We start from the raw sequence: 10,940 nt of genomic DNA, 5'->3' as shown, positions 1-10,940 counted from the left end.
CAATATAAGAGAAACCCACAAGGCAAATAACTGGCTAGTAGGCATAGGAACGAGCCTCAGAGCTGGTTTAGGTAGTGGAGCATGAGCTGATGGTGGCTCAAAATGTGTTTCCATAGAATGAGTAGATAGCTCAGCTGAAGATGAGGGGATATCAAGAGGACCAGAAGCTGCTACTACAGGCTCATCAGACTAGCTAGTAGTAGTGCGAGGCTGGCTACTCTTCTGGGACTTGGGATTTCTGGGGTCTTGTAATTTGTACATATCAAAGGGGACAGTTGGCTTAATCTTGGTGTCAAATGGTCTAAGCTCTACTTTTGCATATGTCAAGTACTATTTGATGGTGCAGGGGTACGGTATGAGGTGTTTCCTTGTTGTGCTACCAGAGTAATGTTGGCCAACATCAAGGAACCCATATTAATTGGATATCCGGCCATGATGGAAGCCATGAGAACTTCCCTCTATAATGGTAGATTGTTTTCTTTCAAGCACGGGTCAAGTCTTGTACATACAAATATTTTCCAACACTTTGCCTCGAAGCTCAAGGTCTTGAGGAAGATTGGAAATCCGGAACCTATCATAGGAGAGGTAGGTTCTAGTGCAAGAATCTCAACAAGCCACGGTCAGACCTCCTCCTTCTCATTTAGCTTGACTAGGTACTCCTTTGGCTCAACATCCTCAAGGCCCAGATATTCTTAAGTCCTAGATATGCATTCAATATTTTCTAATCAAATTAAACCTTGAGGTTCCGCACTTTGGTAACCTTGGCATCTTTGACTATGTGCGTTGTGTTGGCGTAGAACTCTCAGACAAGTTGCTCTTTGACATCAACTAGCACTTCAGTGAACTGCATCCAACCTTTTCTTTTTGTAAACTGCTCCAATACTGTCGTATTGTATTTGTCTAGATCTTTTGTGAGGAATTGCCTCTCATGAGTTAGGGATCTTTCTTGCCACCCCTTTTTGAAGTCAACAAATGCATTGTAACTCAAGAACCGGTCTTCCTAGACCATATTAGTTTTGGTCATTTCTTTCCCATCCCTTGCAACTTTTCCCCATTTTTCGTCGTCAAGGGAATCATCAGAATTAGAGTCAGGTGCAGGTGCATTGGACTCATGTATAGTGATGGTTGTGCCTTGGATTTGTCTTGAGATTTTGAAGGCTTAACTCGGGGCTCAGACTGACCCTGTAGTAGGGGTTTCTCCTCATTGTGCTCTTCAGATTGAGGCAATGAGTTGCCTTCAGAGGCCTCCGTAGACAGGACATATGAATCAGAGTCTGACAAGCTTCTTCCTCTCCCCCAACCGACTGTTTTCTTCTAAAATCTACCTCTGCCCTTTAGTTACCCCGACCCTTTGAAGTCTACGCCTTTTCTCTTGATCGTACCATTGTTTGTTGACACACAAGGAGAGTTGTTAGTGGTTATACAAGTCATTGACATGAGGTACAAGGTAGTTATAAGTCACAATAACAATAGGGGAAAGCATAAAAGCAGGGGGGAGTTCATTATAAAACATGCAGAGGGTAGGTTGGAAGTGCGGTCCGCAGAAATCCAACTGCGATCCGCCAAATTAAAAGTGTGGTCCGCACTTAGAGTAAAAATACTCAGGTCCTAGAGAAGAAGTTCTTTGAAGGATAGTGCGGACCTCTCTTTGCAGCTGCAAGATTCCCACTGCCATCCACACAATAAAGTTGCGGCCGCAGAACTTAAGTAATCATCCAGGAGGCTTAAACTAACAATGCAGACCGCAAAATTTCAAATGCGGTCCGCACAATCAAGAACCAACGGGAACAACTAAGTACGAAGCTCAGTGAACATCTAAGTTATGCAATTTTGTTGAATCTAACTGGGTAACAGGCTAAAAATATGATAGCAACAATTCTAACCCATTCCAAACATTATTTTACAAATACCCCATTCTTAAGTTACCCCACATAGAATAGATAAAGGGATGCAATCATAGATGGCCTAAAAAAGAAGTTAAAAATAAAAAAATTCAAAAAAAAATTAAACAAGATCAAAGTGTTGCATACCAGAATGTGCCAGTGCAAATTTGATGATTGGAACGAGAGTGACTCAAAGTGAATAACCGTGCGTGCAGTTGAGTTTTTAGTCAAACATTGTTGATTAGGTCAAATGGAGAAAAGTGTAATAGGGGGACCTAATATTCTATTTATACTTATTCCTAGGTCGGTTTAGAGAGAGAGAGAGAGAGAGAGAGAGAGAGAGAGAGAGAGAGGGAGAGAGTGAGTGCGGCTGCAAATTTTAACTGCGGTCCGCACTCTGTTACTTGGGCGGTAGAGAGCCTGTAGCTATGCGGTTTGCACTTTTTCAGGTGCGGTCTGCACTTTCTCAAGTGCGAACTCACTTATGTCAACCTATTTTTAATGACTTCTCTAAAGGTGCTCTCATGCGGCCGCAAAATTGTGTCATAGGCCGTAAAATTGGCTCCGCCTGATGTCAGAAAAGTTCAAAGGCTCCTCATTTTTGCACTTGGGATGCCCCTACATTTGCGGTCCGCAATCAGATTCTACCGCCACAATTCATCCTTTGCTGCCCACCGTCTATCTTTGCGGCCGCACAAATAAAAGTGCGGTCCGTAGAATTCCATGCAATGCCATATATTTACAATAATAATTACCCAACGTGAGTCAGGGTCAAACCTCAAGGAGTTTAATATGGGTGTTATGGTAAACATTTAAGTGAGAAACTTGATATAACTCAATTTATCTTTCAAACAAAGTGGTGTATCAATTTCACTAATAAAACTAAGATGATTTGTGAACTAAGCTAGCAACCAAGTAATAAGCAAAATATTTTCGATGTTTTATAAATGCCTAGTGTTATAATATTATCCTAGGTGTAAACTTAATGAGTAAGGTCAATTTATGCTTGCTTGATAGATCGCGGTCGTTATGGCTCAAACTACTCAATTACTCACTCAATACCTCTCGGTTAAAGAGTGATTATGCCCAATTTAGCTTTATCAAGTCCAAATGGGTAGCTATATGTGCAATTGAATATGAGCTCGAGTTAGATTATCCCTATCTCTAGTTCAAATCCGTTAATTAAACTAATCAATAACTCAACTAGTTTAATTTTCTTGTTAGCCAATATTTCCTAGAGTAAGTTCCTATTTCTCAAGTAAGAACAAGGTAAAAAGGCTTTAATCAATATTTGCAACTACCAATTCTAACTTTAAAGCATAAACAAGGCTAAATAACACTAACCCAATCAATAACAAGCATACTAACAATAACCCATAAGATTTACACAATAGAGTTGGATCACAACCCTAGATAAAAATCTTGCTACTTATAATAAAATACTTGGAAAGATAAAAATAAGAAGAAATCAAAGACATAAAATCAAAAATAAAAGAAAGAGTGGATAATCTTCTCCAATTGTAATTCAAACTTTCTCAATATAGCTAAAGGTAACTAACTCCTAGATGCTACAATGAAAAGATACCTTTAAGAAGTCATAAAGTTCTATTTATAGGGCTCCCAAAATCTCTGACAAAATGCCCTTCGTAGGGTTTCGCGGCCGCACATCGGCTTTTGCGGTCTGCACTTTGCTGGATTGATATTACCTGTGCTTTTACTAGGGAAAGTTATTCGGTCGCACTTCAGCTTTTGCGGCATCACATCAACTTTTGCGTCCGCACTTTAAGTTTTACAGATCGCATTTGAGGAGGCTTCAGACTTATCCAACAACTCATTCTCTGATCTTTTAAGCTTGTTAGTACAAACCTGTTTTGCGGACAAGTTCGTGAGCATATTTTATTCTGCGGACCGCACTTTTGCCTAAAATTCCTGAAGCTTCAGTTCTTCTTTTGCGGATGCATTTCTTCTTTTGCGGACCACAATTGCTTTTGCAGCCGCAATTGTAATTCTGCGGACCACACTTATCTCAACACTCCTCCTCTTTACTGGATTTGGCTAGAACATGTCCTTTTTAGTCATTTCTCTTCATTGAACTTTTACTTTCCAGCACACTGCAATTCAATCATTTTCATTTGATTAGGGGACAAAATCAGTACATTCGGACTAAAAATAATAGCAAGAAGACACTTATAAGTGGTTAAAATTCACACTTATTAGGCGCCTACATTAGGGGTCGGGAGTTAAGGGTTTGTGTCGAGGGTCGAGCGCGTGGTGAAATCAAATGAGAGGTTAGGGCGAGTTGTGGGTTGTTTGTTAGGGGGTCGATGTTGGGTCACATGTCGGTATCGGGGTCAGGGTCAGGGTCGAGGGTCAGGATTAAGGTTGGGATTGGGGTGGGAGGGTAGTAGGGTGTTAGGGCTAGAGTGGTGGTCGAGGTTGAGGTGTGGTCGCTGGTGGGGGTTGGGCTGGCGGGGAGGTGGCAGAGAGGCGGTTTGTCAGAGTTGTAGGGGTTGAAAGGTGGGTGAGGTGAGAAGGTGTGGGTTGGGGAGGGTTAAAAACATGCTTGGAGATTCGGAAAATATTTTTCCTACTTTTTCTACAAAAGTCATTTTCCTTTAAATTAGTTCATATTTTTCAAAAGATTTAAGCAAGCGAAATTTGAGTGCGCATTTTTCGGAAAATATTTATCTCCATACTAATCACACACTAAATCCGTATTCAGTTGCTGGAATTAATAACCGGTTTTTTCCTTCTTATTAGTCTCTATTTCCTGCAAGCTTTAGTTCTTGACTTCTTGTAAATCTCTCCTTCTAACGAGCTCTTGTTTCTTTTGCTCATTAGTTTTTTTTCCTTCCTGTTACTAGATCTATTTCCAATATTTCCCATTTGTTATGGTTCTTTTTTCTTTTCATTTTGGTTTCTTGGAGTAATAGTTGTATGATTGAGTGATCACGAGATAGCACTGCCATGAGTTTCGGACGGTTGTCCTTGGACAGATCCCAATACCTACCGAAGTTAGTCGGTGTTAGTTTTGATCCACAGACAATTGTTATTTGTTGACAACGTGACATCAATCTTTTGGAACAAAGATGTCTGGTCAATGTAAAACTTAAAAACAAAAAACAAAAAAATGCATGAATATTCAACTAATTTCTTTTCAAGAATAATGGACAGTGACGAGGCTAAATACACAACATGAATATTAAATATTCATTTAGCCTAATTCAACGAGGTGTAAATATTTGAAGGCGTGTCCAAACTAGTGAATTGATAGTAATATAATCTATATTATGGCATGCAATGGAAGCTTTAAAAACGTTTTGCTTAAATAAGATTTATTATTTTCTGATTCTTGGTCATGAAGTAAGATACCAATTATTTTACAGAAGTTGGTGCGTGAGTTGATGTTGACATGTTCCATATGTGATCAAACATTTGAAATTCTAAGATAGTAGCTTTAAATATTGATGACGTGTTGGAGTTTGACTCTCGAACTGTAAGTGAGCTGTCTTGTATTATTTATTTTTTTAAGTTAAACCCTCTCTCTAGATAGAAGAAAAAACAAAATTCATTTACAAGTATTGTACTGTGCATGGGCTCTAGTCAAATTACGACCAATAACTAGACTAAGCTTCTTTTTGAAAAGTATGTATCTATCAACCTAAGGTTTACAAGTATTGTACTGTGCATGGGCTAAAGGCCTAACTTTCATATGTAGAAAATCATAGTTGTGGAAAATTATGCCTTGAGAGCAAAGACTGATAATGAATACTTATAGTAATTATATTATCATCCAGCTTTAATATCTCCTTCTCTGGCCTCCCCAAGGTTTGTGTAGCTCCTTTTAGTGCATTTTACAAAACTTATTATAACAGGGAATAAGAAAGATCTAACTAGACGCTAATTACCATAGAGTCATTATGTTTTGAACTCATGATTTGTTGTTCAAATTATGACTTCTTGACCGTAGGATTTATAGCTTACGGTAATAAAACATACTCATCAATATCAATTATTATCCCAATTATATCAACTATTCTAAATCACAGTTTTTTCGTCAATATTGCGTATTCTTCTTTAATTTTATCTTTTTTCCCAGTGGGATTTTTAGTAAAGAGCTCAGAATTAAATTTTTGAACTCTAAGGTTAATCTTTTCGTGATTTTAAATTTTTTTCATGCAATGTACAAAGGACGCATATATAATTAGAACAAGGCACGTAATTGCAGGATATATGCCTTCCATATACACATTATTATTTAACCATGATAAGTATTTAAGTGAACTATATTCTCACTTTTACTTTTAGCTGTTTGAAGTTAAATTATTTTATTTTATTTAGGCGCGAATAAGCTTGGGTTATGGCATTATGTTACCTAAGTGTGCGTTCGTAATTGAATATAACAATTAGAACCGTCTCATTACGCGATGAGTTAATCTTAGATCGAGCAGCCTATAATTTGTTTCTTCCATAAATAAACTAATCACCAACCTGTGCTAAGCTGACTAGTATTTTGATTTGTTGTATTTCATGCAAAAACAAAGAAGCTAAGGTTGTAGTAAGTTAGATTTTGAAAGCTAAAACTCAACCAACGGACATTCATAAGCCTTGGCCTTTGTTTATGTCTAATAAATGATGACTGAACTTGTCTTCGCATGCCCTTTATTTTGCTGAAACCTAGCTAAAGGCAAACAACTTCTAGGATGAGTGCTAATCTATTATTGGATTTAGATTAAAATTATAGTAGTAGTAGTAGTATCCTATTCAATCTTTCTACTTTCTACCTGACCTTAATTTCCCTCATTTTGGTGATAAAGACTGGCAAGCGTTCTTAATCAGCTGGTAAATAATGATAGCAACAATTTCAGCTCCACTTGAAGACCAATTTACATGCTAACCCTTTATATAGAAATTAGGGCCTGCTCCAATTTTATGGAAGGTAAGGCTTGTGCCTTAGGCACCCAAATTTGGGAGGCCTCATTTTTAAAAAATAATAGGTTTATAGGTATTTAAAAAATAATATTTAGTACTTTTAATAAAAAAGTGGAGTTTTTAATATAACAAGAAAGAAAACTTTTTATATATATAAATAAAGTAATAACTTAACTTACTTAAAAATGGATTAATTGATGAATAATTTTTCTAATGTTTCAATTTTCTACTTTTTACTCTTTCATTGGATAACGTGTAAGAAATTTAATTTACTCTCTTCCTTAGTTTATCCAAGGCATTCTTTCATATTTCCATTCTCTTCATATTTCATAAACCCCTACTTATTTTATGTCTTTCTCTTTTAGATTCTTACTTATCTTCTTTCTCCAAGATTTCAATAGCTCAACAATACTTTTAAGCTTCCAATTGTTCTATTCTTTTATTGCTCTATAAAATCTTATCTAAGATCAACAATTTCTCAAGAAAGATTAAATGATGAATTGACTATATTATCAATTGAAAAGGAATTATTAGAAAAAATCGATTATAAAAAAGATTAGTAATAATTTTGTATCTCAAAAAGTTAAAAGAATAGACTTCAACTAAAAACAATCTTATAACTTTCTTTTAAAAATTTATGCCTCATATTAAACTTTGGCTTTAGGCCCCGCGTGTTCTTGAGCCGCCCATATATAGAATGCACTTTTAACATCTATAACAAAACGAGTGTAACTGCAGTACACCGAGTTCAGTTTACATGTAAAGAACCATAGGATCACGAGTTGGTACGTAACCTAAATAATACTCCCTCCGTTTCAGTTTATGTGAACCTATTTTTTTTTTGGTCTGTTTAAAAAAGAATGACCCCTTTCTAATTTTGAAAACAATTTAGCTTAAACTTCCAATTCTACCCTTAATGAGAAGCGTTTATAACCACACAAATACTCTGGGTCCTTTTTTGACTTGTTTAGGACTATAAATTTCAAAATTTTTCATTTATTCTTAAACTCCGTGCCCAATCAAATATGTTCACATAAATTGGAACGGAAGGAGTAGGATCAACAGACCTACTACAATAGGTTATGCTAGATTATATTGATAATGTGAAAACGATTTACACTTTCGGTATACATAAGTTAAATTCAGATAAGATTGCTTTTGCACTTTATAGCAGTCCCATATTAGAGAAACAACTAAAGTATAGCCATATAAATTTGATAGCTCTACGAAATCCATTAGAAATTGTGAAGCCTGTATTACTCTACTTCTCTAGGAGTAAGCACGTTGGTCCATTAACCCAGTTGGTCGAATAGCCCAAAATGGCTCAAAATGCAAAGCAAGAACTAAGATATGGATATCAATTTTATGTCCATGTCATATATCAGAATCAGAAGGCTTAAATTCCTGGTTACTCGTAAATGATGATTAATTCTAGAAGAGATAAAGAGCAAGGAGAAAGAAATCGAGGGATTCTATACGTTGATAGTGACATTGGTTTAATTAATTAAAACCATCAAGATAAACTGCACCTCCTTGTCTCTAATGGTTCCTAATACCTTACAAGGACTTTGTTTTCCAAATTTCTGGTATAATTGAAGCAATTGAAAACTTCGTGAGATTATGTCCTCTAGTATATCTTAATTAATTGACTGCAAACTTCTCTTTCACAAACACAACTTACTAGAATTAATTAGTGGACTAGTACACTTGAAGCTTTTTCCTAAGTGAGATAATTCTAATGGAGTATATTACAAGGAAAAAGGTTGGAGAGCTGTCCAGTCAAAAACGTTGTACTGTTTAATTGAGGCACTAGCTAGCTATGTTGCTTTGCTGGTCTTCGTAGTAAGCTGGAGGTAGGGGTGAGATCAGAAAAATCTTACCTTTATAAAAGATCGTATATATATATTTTTTAAAAAACTTAAGATTTGCGAAATTATTTAATTAAAAAATAATATTCGAAAGATTAGATTAAAAAGTGGAGATGCGGGGGATCGAACCCCGTGCCTCTCGCATGCAAAGCGAGCGCTCTACCATTTGAGCTACATCCCCAAGTTATGAATTTATTCACAATACTCTTACAACACTTAATCTATCTATCTATTTATCTATCTATATTTATACTATATTAAAAACATAAACTCTTAGCTAAATGTCGTTCACCTTTTTTTACCCTGTGTAAGGACAATTTATGTTGGATAAATTCGTAATTATAATACAAAAAGGTATTTCGAGAAAACCAAAATTAAATTGCCCAACAATTTATGTCACTTTAGGTTTTAGCATTATATTTTTCTTCCGTAATAAGTGTCATTTTAGATTAGGATTCTTTAACCAGAATTTCCGAGCAATTAATGTTAGTCTGGTTTTAGTTTCTTTTATCATAGTTAAAGCCACTTTTTGGTCTTCTAGAATTCTAAACCAAAAGTAAATAAGGAACAACAATTAATGACACTAGGTTTAGTATTCTTTTAGTAATTATAATAGTTTCCGTAGGTTACAAAGTTAAATTTTTGTTGTCTAGAATTTTAAACCAAAACGAAATCAGAAGCAGCATTTATTTTTGCTTTAGGCTTGGTATTCTTTTACCAAAATCGAACAAGAAGCATCAATTAATGTTAGTTTAGGTTTAGTCTTCTTTTACTAAAATTGCCGAAGGATACACACAAAAAAGAAGAAGTTAGGTTTTCTACAATTTTAAAATCATAACCGTTTAGAATAAGGAGCTAAACACTTCTATAAAAGGAGTCAGTATTTTATATTTTTTATCATAAAGTCTTGATAACGTGGACGTGTGTGGAGGTAATTTTTTTGTGCTTGTCAGTTTTGATTTTTATTTATGATATCCCATGTACCAATATCAGTTTAAAATTATCTTAGTAAATAGTTGTTTTGAAACTTAATTAAAAATCTGTAATGTATGTCTTTCTGTTGTGTGTTGCACAAACTTTTTGGGTTAAACCTACATGAGTAGTCAAGTTTTTATTTTTCTTTATACCTGATTTTTAAGTTTTTTCCTCTTTTCTTAATGTTTATTTTTTGTACCTGAATGAGCGGTACTAATATCTATTTGATCTGAAATAGTATTTGCTAATGTATGTCTTTTTGTTGTGTGTCGCCCAAATATTTTTGGTTAAACCTATATGAGTAGTCAAGTTTTTATTTTTCTTCCTGGTTTTTAAGTTTCTTCCTCTTTTCTTAATATTTTTTTCTAATTGAATGAGCGGTACTGATATCTATTTGATCTGAAATAGTATTTGCTAAATAATTATATATATAGAAATATCAAAAATGATCATTTGTTGAAATAATTAAAAAATGATGACAATTCGTTAAGAACAGATTTCGTCTATAAGTTATAATATGTTTTTTAAATTAAAATTAGGACACAAACGATGACATCTTTTTTTTCATTGGTCAACGAAGAAAATTGCATCTTGTTGAGCCTTAAGTTTTCTTTTTCTCATAAAATGAAATATTTTGTTTCGGTTCTTCATGCTTATAGAATGCATGAGCCCTATATATTATGACTTATTGCATAGAAGTTCAAACACAGAAGGGTTTAATATGCAAAATTTTAGTTGATTTTAAATTTCTAATTTTTAGAGAAATAATTTAATAATTATTTTATTTAATATGAAAGCTATTTTAAAGGGTAAAAATAAATATATTTTATTGGAAAAAGTTATAATTTAACTATTAATTAATATTTAGAAATTTAAAATTTTAATTATTAAATTTTCCTTAATTATTTGAATTATGTTGAAAGTCCTTATATTTAGGACTTTAAAATCAATTAAATTTTAGTTTATATAATCTTTTTCTTCTTTGAATTGTGTTCTTTATTTGAAACCACTTTTTCATATTAATAATTCTTATTTGTGTGGTAGACAATTCAAGAATCCTCTTGGTGATGACCATGCGCACATATATATATATGTTGGATACGAAGACAGATATGTTGGATATGAAGTCAAATACTCTATAGCCTACAGATAAATAAAATTAGATAATATATATTTTAATAATTTTTTCGAAAAGATATATTACTCCCTCAAGTATAAAATAAATTTGGAAAGAATTACTTCAGCAAATATAAAACCAAATGTGACAACTTTCTTAATACTA

General features: G+C 34.3%; 1 non-coding gene across 1 annotated transcript; it reads right to left on the bottom strand.

Moving 5' to 3' along the window:
* Positions 1-8,791: 8,791 nt before the first annotated feature.
* Positions 8,792-8,864, bottom strand: TRNAA-UGC (transfer RNA alanine (anticodon UGC)). Its single transcript has one exon. It is a non-coding gene; the product is annotated as a tRNA-Ala (tRNA).
* Between the last annotated feature and the right edge of the window lie 2,076 nt (positions 8,865-10,940).

This window comes from Nicotiana tomentosiformis, chromosome 5 (assembly GCF_000390325.3).
Source record: "Nicotiana tomentosiformis chromosome 5, ASM39032v3, whole genome shotgun sequence".
Lineage (NCBI taxonomy): Eukaryota > Viridiplantae > Streptophyta > Magnoliopsida > Solanales > Solanaceae > Nicotiana > Nicotiana tomentosiformis.
The sequence above is the reverse complement of the archived record's forward strand: the minus strand, read 5'-3'. Positions and strand labels throughout refer to the sequence as shown.